Genomic DNA, 10,631 nt, shown 5'->3' with positions numbered 1-10,631 from the left:
GGGCAGCTTAGATAATGTCACTTCAGAAAAGAATATCGCCCATATGGTTTTCACTGCCCTATGCATAGCCAAGAAAACAGTCCTCATGAACTGGAAAAATAAAAATAATCTTAATTCTAACCAATATAGAAATTATCTATTAGATTACATTAGTCTTGATACAGCCTCTGCCACCACATCAGATCAATTGCTCTGGGCTCCTTTGATCAGCTCCATCACCTAGTGGGGGTGGGGGGTCATAGTTTGGTCCCAGCCTTCACTGTTGTGATTGGTGTGGGGGTAGGGACAGGCTTAGGGCGTCGGGGTGGTTCCCCGGAGGCATCTTCCTTGGGGGGCTCAACCCGGGGTAGCGGTCATGTCCGGTTAGGGGCTCTGTGGGCTCTCAGGTGACTGTTTCCTCGCGGCTGCGTGCAGCGGGACTAGGGGAGGGTCTGTGCTGACGGACGTGGGTTACTGACCTGGTAGCCTGGCTGCCCCTGGGTGGGTCCGGGATGGGCGTGAGGTTCTGGGGGCGCTCCGTCTCTGGGCTGGGGCCCGGGCCGGGCCTCGGGGGCTTGGGTCCTGGTTGGTGTGTTGCCGGGGTTGTGGGCGGGTGGGTGCATGGGGGCCCAGCCCTGGAGCAGGGTGCCGCCGGTGCATCGAGCCACCTGGGGGGCTCTTCAACTGGTGGGGAGAGATTGTCACATCTTGCAGGAGCTTTCCTCTCCTCAGGGGCTCTCTCTGCAGGAGGGGGAGATACAGGAGAGGTGGAGGAAGATCTCAGCCTGGGTGTTTATTGTCTTATGTAGTCTGGAAGATGAGTGGATGGTGGGGTGGGTGCAGTTTTCTCTGTGGTGGGGTTGGGTGGACTGTCCGGGCTCTGTGGGGCCGGGAGGCGCTGCTGCCTGGGCCCCGGTCTGGATGGGCCTGGGCCCCCTTTCCCTGGCGGGTCGCGGAGTATGGGGGTGCCTACTGGGGTCAGCGGGGGAGCTGGCCCCAGGGAGGGGTCACTTGCCCCTCCCTTCCTTCCCTCCCCATCTCCAGCTGCCTCCCTCTTCCCGCTCCACCACAACCACCCACACATGCAGGACCTTGGAGTAGGGGTATGTCACCAGGGTGCAGAGGAGGCCACCCCCCGTCCCCTTCTGGCTGCCTCTGCCTCAATTTTATCCCACAACTTAGACATTCACATTACTCACACTCTCATTACACATACATATAGGATCTTGGGGGTGGGCACGATACACGGAACTCCAAAGTACCATCAGGGTGTACACCCCACCCCTGGCGTCGTTGCCCACCTCTCAATGTTAAATACACGTAGACATTGAGGGCCTACAGGAGGGACATGCGCTTACCTGCTGCTCTCTGGCAGGTAGCTCCATGCCCTCCTGGGTTTTAAATGCACCTTAGAACACACATGCATCAACACTACAATGAGCGGGTGGAGGGAGGTTTGGAGTCTTCTCCCACCCCCATTCTCTGCGCCTGCTGGAGCGGGAGGGGCTAGGAGGAGGAGTTGGCCGTCCGACTGCGGTCTGGAGTGTGGGGCCTCCCTGCTGCTGCGGAGTCGGGGCGGTCTGCCTCCCCCCACCGCAGGGAAAAGGGTAACACCACCTGGGTCTGGGTGCAGTTCCCCCCTCCAGGGGCAAGGGTACCTAGACCCGGTTGGCTAGAGTACGCTTGGGGAGTGTGATCGTGTGTACAGCGTCTCTTTATGTCTGTCTCCACGTTGGTTGAGTGTGGAGTAAGTGTATATGAGAGCATGAGGGTGGGAATGGATGTTTGTATATGTGTGTGCCTGTATTTCTGTGTCTATATGTCAGGTTGGGTGTCAGGCGCCACCTCTCTGGGGACATCTTAGGCCCTCCAAGGTATGGAGGCCTATCTCCCCCTACCACCACTTCCCCTGCCAGTGGCGGACTCCCTCAGACATCGGTGCGTTGGTGGTTCTTTGTGTCCGGGGATGGGCGTCCAGGTACACACCGGCTCACTCCTTGGCGGCCGCTTATCGGGGCCTGGAGCCTGGGGCTTGCTCGGGCCACTTCGGAGGTGGGGTGCCCCCGGCCTCTCGGCCTGGGGCTCGGTCACTCAGGCACGGCTGGCTGCCGGCGGAGCTCACGGGCGCGTCACTGCAACTCCCCCTGGTTTCTGCTCCGCGGCTGCTGAGTGAGCCCTCATCTGGGACTCTCCTCAGCTCTTTCTGGGACAGTGGCGCGGCTGCCCCTCTGTTGGTCTTCCTTGGTCTCTTGTGTTCTGGGGGCCTCTGGATGTCTGGAGTTTGATCTCCCTCCCATTACCTGCTTCATCGCCCTGGACGGACGGGGCGTGGCCGCCCCCACACCCTCTACGCAGATCATTACCATGAAGGACACCTTTTAAAAAAAAACACAGCGCCGTCCATGCCTCACAGGTCTTCTTCTGCCTCACTCTGTTGGTTTTTGGTTTTTGCCCTTCTCCCCGTCCCTCTTCCCTCCAGCTGTTCTCGTTCCCTCTTTCTTTCTCCCTTCTTTCCCCCAGCTACAAGTCTGTCCCATATTCAGTAAGTGAAAATAAAATAAACAATAAAAGGTGAATCAAATGGACCATTATGGCAAGGCTGGGATGGTCAATTTGGTAAAGTAAATCCGTTGGGCATCTTTCTTTGCCTTTAGACAACAATTCTGATGGCAAAAGAGCCAAACGGGACAGGCAAAAAAAAAAAAAATAAATAAAAAAAATAATAATTGTGTTACATGTGTGTCTATTGCAACTGTGTTGGTTAAGCAGAAGTTCTAACACGAGTTACAATTTAACCTGTTAACTGAAGAGTACCACACTTTTTCAGGATGTAAGTAATTGCAAATTGCAGTTATCGTTGTTGAGTTTATGATTAATTTGAATGCTGAAATAAGTGATAGATCAGAGACTGTAAACCTATTTCTAAATACATGTCAGGTCTTTTAGTAAGCTATGAACTCCATGAGGAAAGACCAGTGATTCCAATTGATGGCGAGCCTCCCAGTGTGATTTCCAGGATCCAGATCTGCACAGTCAGACGGCCAATGGTTTATCTGATTTCTGGTAGGATTCTACCAGTCACCCCGACTGCCAACAGTGAACAGACAAAAAGAGTGCACTCTAGACCAGCGGTCCCCAACCTTTTTTGCGCCACGGACAGGTTTATGCCCGACAATATTTTCATGGACCGGCCTTTTAGGTGTCGCGGATAAATACAACAAAATAAAACTAGTACCGGTACCGATAAAAAGAAAATTTATTCTTATGCTTTTGGAAGAATATGAAACTGATAAAGTTGATCACCCATTGTATATATAACTATGCTAAATTGTATCTAAATTATATCTATCACTGTAGCTATGTTTATACATGTTCTCCTTGTTTATTGTGTGGGGTAAGTGATGATGGGTATTAGGTGAATAGTGGGATTCAATAGAATGTTGAGCATGGGGTAGGGATTAATAAATATGCTATACTTCTTCCTGCTCCATTTCAGACCTAATAATTGTCATTTCATGTCATTTAGACTCTGTTTTATTTTATTTATTTTATTTTTTTGTTTTATCTGAGCACATACGTGTGTGTATTTACATATATATTTGTATTTGTAAATGCAAGTATGTGTACTTGTGTATATATTGTTTTTTTTTCTGTATATGTCTGAAATAAATAAAGATACAATACAATACAATAACACACGCAAAAAGACCAAGGAAAACCGAGTAAACAATAAAAACGATAACAAAATAACGCTGAAAACCGATAAAAACCCTGAAAACGATACATTTCACACCTGAGCCTCAACTCTCGCGGCCCGGTACCAAACGACTCACGGACCGGTACCGGTCCGAGGCCCGAGGGTTGGGGACGACTGCTCAAGACTATAAAAACACTAAGTGTGAAACTTCACTGGACTTTTTTGCTGACTGACGGATCATTACAGATCATTCCCTCATTCGATCTGTGCTTTGACTTGACTGACCCGCTATAAACTCCGAGGAATAAACTGATCTATAAGGTTGCAACCTAATAAATACTTTCAAAAGGACAATTTCAGTGATTAAGGACAATCCATTTTTTTTCTTTTTTTAATTCAATTCAATTTTATTTATATAGCGCCAAATCACAACAAAAGTCGTCTCAAGGCGCTTCATAATTTTAAGGGCCCTAGTTCTTGTTTTGTTGTGAAACTGTTATGAAACTGTTACCTGTTGAAACTAAAGTCACAGTTAACTGAAATTTCTGTGTTATGATTATTCGCACTCATGTCCAGCTCCTCCCCGAACCTAGAGTGAGGTCTTACCCAGGAGTGGGTTACAGTTAGATCACCTTAATGCCTTTTTTTTTAACTGTTACTTTTATTTCCCGTAAGCTTAATAACCATCATTGTCATACCTTTTTGCCTTTGGCAGGGTTTTTAAGTTTGTAAAATCAGTATAGTATATATCAGCGGTCTCCAACCTTTTTTGCGCCACGGACGGGTTTATGCCTGACAATATTTTCACGGACCGGCCTTTAAGGTTTTGCGGATAAATACAACAAAATAAAACTAGTACCGGTACCGATAAAAAGAAGATTTATTCTTATGCTTTTGGAAGAATATGAAACTGATAAAGTTGATCACCCATTGTATATATAACTATGCTAAATTGTATCTAAATTATATCTATCACTGTAGCTATGTTTATACATGTTCTCCTTGTTTATTGTGTGGGGTAAGTGATGATGGGAATTAGGTGAATAGTGGGATTCAATAGAATGTTGAGCATGGGGTAGGGATTAACTACAGTTCACTGTTCCATTGACGTCTATAGACGTCAATTGAAAAACTTACGTTGACTGCCATTGACGTCTATAGACGTCAATTACGTTTTTCAATGGGAGGGGCTAGAATACAACCTCGGGCAGCTTGTCAGTGAATATCAGACTTGTAAGGGACGTAAGGGATTGCGCAGTGAGACAAAAATGTGGTGCAAGTCTTGTTGTGTGCCCTTGCACACATTATAGCAGAAAGTGTTATAATGATTACCACACAAAAGTGAATTATTCATTGTGAATAAATGTTTCACTATGTACATTTTATTTTTTCATATATTTGTAAATAAATTGTTTTGATAAAACATAACCTTTCTCAGTGTTATTTCTGTTTTATAGAAGTGAAAAACTATTTTATATGTTAGAGGTGTCACAAAGCAAGAAATATTAGTGTCAAAGGCACTTTTCTGCTTGAAATGTATTTTTCACAAAAAGCTCGTTTTCTCCCTTTTTTTGGTCAAAACAGGCATTTTTGGTGGAACCCACCTCTCTTCTACAGCTGATTACTAAAGAATGGAAAATGGTAGAAACAAGCTTTTTCTTTTGGATGAAAGAAGAGGGTCTGTTCTTCATTTTGGTAGGTTCAGCGTTTATATGATCATAACACACAGTTTTCTGTGGCTCTTCAAAAATGAGTAAAAATGCTCAAAAACCCTGGCAGTGGGGAGTTACCTGATTTGAAAATGGCTGGCAGTGAATGAGTTAATAAATATGCTATAACCCTGAAAACCATACATTTCACACCTGAGCCTCAACTCTCGCGGCCCGGTATCAAACGACTCACGGACCGGTACCGGTCCGAGGCCCGGGGGTTGGGGATGTATCTCAGGTTGCATGTTTTCTTGTTCTCGTTAGAAACAGCAGCATGGCCTTATTTAATTAAATGTGAGAAATCTTCCCTCCTTTTTCCTGTTCCAGAAAATGTTGATTAATACTTTTTTGTGGAACTTGGAACTACTAAACATGCCCAGCTAAGTTACAGCTGGATTTCTTAACCATCTGTCTAGTGTGGTTTTGAAAAAAGTGAAATCTTTTGAAAGTTATGTCTTTTTTCCAGAAGTTGTATAATTTATGTTATTCTGAAAATACAACATTTTTAAAGTACATATAAACCTAAAGGGAAAAAAGTGCTTTTCCAGTTGGCCCCTCAAGTGAAAGTTTTATATTATGGTTACATCTCTTTTGGCAATTAGATCACTGTTTGAGGTTCATTTTTCCATTTATGGGGACCTAAACCCTATCATTTGCAACATAATGCCAGGATATTATTATTATTATTATTATTATTATTATTATTAATAATAATAATAATAATAATAATAATCATCATCATCATCATCAGGGGGTCCTTTTGTCCCTCTGTGGGGGGATACTCCCACTAGGTTTACATCTGGGACTCTCCACCATTTGACCTTAGAACTGAAGAAGCTTCTCGGATGAGAGGTAAAACGTCTTCAAGTAACTTAAAGAAGTCCAGACGCTTTTCTATGCAAGCTCCTTTGACTTCAAAGTTTTCTCATGTGCCTATAGGTTTTTTGTAGTGCGTTTTGATTCTTTTTCTAATTGGTTCTTTTAATCCATCTTGGGTCACCCTGTGTGTGTCTTCTTGTCTGAGGTACTGTTTGACACCTTTATAACTTTTAAAAACTTTCAAAATTAAATTCAGTAAGCAACAATGTCATGTGGCTTCTCCATGTTTTTACTTCTCTCTTGTGTACCATGACTCAAGTTCAATATCGACATTTTAATATGAACAATTCCTCAGTTTGTGCAATTTTGACCCTCCCAGCCTTAAAAAAGAGACTAGTAAATTTGTTGCCATATCAAAATGAATTCTTGCTGTTACTAGCCTACGAATCCGATTAATGGATTTTGTATTTTGTGTTTTACCAGTTCCAATTCCAAATGTGTAAAACTGACCTAGCAGCAGATTAGGGCCATGATAAAAACATTTATCAACAACTGCATGTATTTAAATTCCAGCAACAATGCAGTGCTGCTGTAACTTTATATATCAGGGATTTATTTGTTGGTATTAGTAGGTGCTCAACAGCTTTTGTGCCTATATGTTAAATGCATCCCTTCACCAGCTAATCTATGTAGCACATTAAGCGTACTTTAAATAAAAGAATCAGTGGAAAGATCTTGCTTTCAGCAGTTATGTAACTCCAAATTGGCTTCAAGCTCAACTCATTAAGCAACTTGTTAATCTTGTTTCATAGTTTATGCCACAGATATGTACATTTCTTTTGCTCTTGTTGGATTTTGTGACTTTTTAGCTTTTTGGTTTCTTTACTGCCATCTCAGTGCGCTAGATAAACTTTAAGTTTATAATAAATAGCATTTTACATTACTGGACTGTGCATGTTGCTTTGTGAAAATGATGCATTCTATAAAGTTTGAGAGGCAGATCAATTGAAGCAGGAGCATTTTTATTTATTTAATGAATTTTCTTTACCCTGATCATTTACTTTTATGGCAGGTGTTATATTTATATGAAAAGCACTGACAGGTGCATAGATTTCATCTATACACTTCAGCTGTGGGATGACTCCTTTTTAAAGAGAATACTTATAAGCATATCCGCATCAAATTAGAAGAAAGCATAATTAAAAGCAGTGGAGCTGTATCCAGCACATCCTCACCTGTCTCTGAGAATGAACACCTGTCAGTGATAGAACACACTCTCTCTCGCTTGAGATGTCTGAACGGTGATAGTCTAATTCAATTGGAGTTGAGCCCAAAGGCAACACGGTAGCCTGGAATGTAATTTGTAATCAGCTTCCCAACAACAACTCAATAGCACATGATTAGAGCTCTTCTCTTAAATGTGCTCAACTCAGTGTTAAATCCACCAATCAGTATGACACCTTAGCTTCTCCTCTTCCGATTCACATTACCTTGAATAAATAAAATCAGGGGGTTTTTTGCAATGCATTGGTATGACACAGTCATTCATTATTAAGGCTTCAGGTCTTTGAAGGCTAAGAGTAATAATCTTGTTTGTTTTTTGTTTTTTTTAATCAGATCCAACACTTCATCTGGACACACAAATCTGTCACATACAGAGTAGCATGTGGATAGCCTTGACAGAGGAATGTTGACATAGACTGGATGTGTACTGAAAAGCCTCTTGCCTCCCTGTTTGCACTGACAGTGGGTGGATGTAATGAGAGGAATGAGCTTTAGCCGAGGATTCAGTGAAGTTTACCTTGCACTTTTGCGGTGCTCTCACCTCAAGCCTATTGCTTCTTTCTTCCTTATTGACTATATTGAGCTGAATGTTGTAGTGTGCATGCGAATCAGAAGATGAATGGCATTTAATACGCATGAAAGCATGTTATAGTTCTATTAAAATGTTGCACAGGAACACAATACTTCGAGCGCAGTGAAATATCACTTCTTACTACTTATCAAAAAGAGAATGAATGAAAATTTCAATGATCAGGATAAAGGTGGAGGCATGTGTTTTCTGTGCCCTAGAGCCTTTCTTTTTCTTTATATGCTACATATGTATTGCCTTGTAACACTGAATTAACTAGTAGTAATACTGCTAGCTGGCATAGTTCAGACTGCAGTTCGCAAGTGTTACGTAGTTCTAAGGGATGATAAATTGAGTTCTTTAGTGAATGCTGATATACATTTAAACAAAGGATGTTCCAGACAACTAGTATATGAACACTAATAATTTCCCTGCAACAATTATCACTGTTCTTTTCTCAACCATTGTTGCTACTCTTCTGTGAACCGGACAGCATAGAAATGCCATGTGTCCATCGAGTTGTAATTTTTGCCACTGGCAGTTACTTGTTACAAGCAAAATTAAATGTAACTTTTTATTTTCTAATTTTGCTGTTCTGCAAAAAAAAAAAAAAAGTTTTTTTAAAGAATTCAAATCCAATCTAATATAGAGCAAAGGAAAAATAGGCCAACTTTACCAAAAGAAATTGAGATGGGGCTCATGGGAAATTGTCATCATCTAGCCGCAGCTGGTGGTTTGTATTAAAATAGGGCAATTTTCATGTTCAGGTAAAAATCTTATGTTTGAAAACGACACGTATGCTTAAAATCTTAACATGGCTCTTATATCCAAAATATTTTGTATTTAATGGACATGCCTTAATGAAGTCTATTTGAAAGCTCTAGTGTAAACCGGATGCCATACTACTACAAAACTCAAATAAAAGAAGATGAAATTATTTACAGATTCATTGCTCTTATTTCCCAATAATACATGTAAATATTCTCTTACATATTTAAGTGTACGTGACATCCAAATTACTTTAATTAATTTTCTACCTGATCTGGGCAAATTACTGAGACAATGTATAAACGCTGTGCTATATGTGATGATACTATATACATTTTTATAAAATGTTAAATTTCATATCACAATATCATTGCTACAGCAATGCCATGCATCTGGTGTGCAAAACAACAAGACGTGCCCGGGCATGTCTCATAGCAAGAGCCGCATATCGGTTTCCAGTTATGATGTAGTACCTAACACTGGCGCTACTTCAGCATCACGCTCCAAACAGTATGTTGCCAAATATGCAAGTTTCACTACTTGAGGCCAAAGCACACTATTGAATGCAACTACAACAAGAAACTAGCAGATGGTGATGTAAAGAAAGTCACTAGTATTTATATACTGGTTTTCTATTGAATTTTAGCACCCAAAGAAAGAGCTTGCTTACAACAGTCCCCATTTCCTTTTTTTCTACGACTAAGCACTTTTAACCTAAAATTCATACACTTACACTCAATGGATGCATTGGAGTCAACTTGGGATTCAGTCCACACTAGGGATCAAACCACTGACCTTCCATTTCAAATTGCCCCCTGTACCTGCTGAGCCACACCTGCCTAATATGTTAAGAAATTATGTAAACATATGACAAGAAGAGCAAACGGTGATTGAAATTGCCGATGGGGTTCATGATGGTAAAGCAAGGCTTTAAGCAGGTTCTTCAAAAGCTGGACCCAAGATACAACAATGCAGGTAGAAAATATTTTTCAGTTGTATTATGTGAGACAATATTGTGCAGGCTCCTGAAGACTTACAAGATTCATTTACTTTAGTTATTGTTAAGGCATCTTGTTTTAATAGATTTACACTTAGGTAGTCTGTCATCACCGTTTACTCACACTAAATGCAAGCTGGAAGCACCAATAAAATGTTCACTTTTTTTTTTTCTATTTTCAGAAATATTATTATTGCAAATATTCTTGAAATGTTGTCTTATAATTTCAAAGCTATGTTGTCCATGTCTATAATTTAAAATAGTATTATGCTCCCTCACTTCCCTCAGTGCATGGCTCTGTTGCAATCTGGCAGCAAATGAGACTAATGGAAAATAATTTCAATATGATTTGACTTCAGTTTGACTGAAGCTTGTAAGAACATTGCAGTTACAAATGAAAAAGTTTATCCTCAAAAAGTTCTATTTTTATGAACTGACATGGTAGAAATAGTTCAGTTATTTAAAATTCAGCATGCATTATAAGCCAGAACTAAGTCAGTTAAGCAGTTAGATTATATAAACATGTACTGATGATAATAACGTTGTTTTTTTTGTTTTATTTTTTCAAGAGATTAGATCAAAACCTTCAAAAAGCCTGAACTTGCTGTTATAGATATTATTTCTTTGTTCACTGCATTAAGCTGTCAAGATGAAGAGGACATTGTAATTGAAACCATACAAATAATTTTAGTATTTCTCCTACTGTGGATGATAAAGGTGGGACTTATTGTTTGTTCATTATGAGTATCATCTTCTTGGAGTGTTTTGGATAGTATAGCGAAGAAATGGAACCAGATTTAAAAAAAAAAT

The sequence above is a fragment of the Haplochromis burtoni genome, unplaced genomic scaffold (assembly GCF_018398535.1).
Source record: "Haplochromis burtoni strain Fernald_Lab_line unplaced genomic scaffold, NCSU_Asbu1 Contig_1004, whole genome shotgun sequence".
In the NCBI taxonomy this organism is placed as follows: domain Eukaryota; kingdom Metazoa; phylum Chordata; class Actinopteri; order Cichliformes; family Cichlidae; genus Haplochromis; species Haplochromis burtoni.
This window is presented reverse-complemented; position numbering follows the sequence as displayed.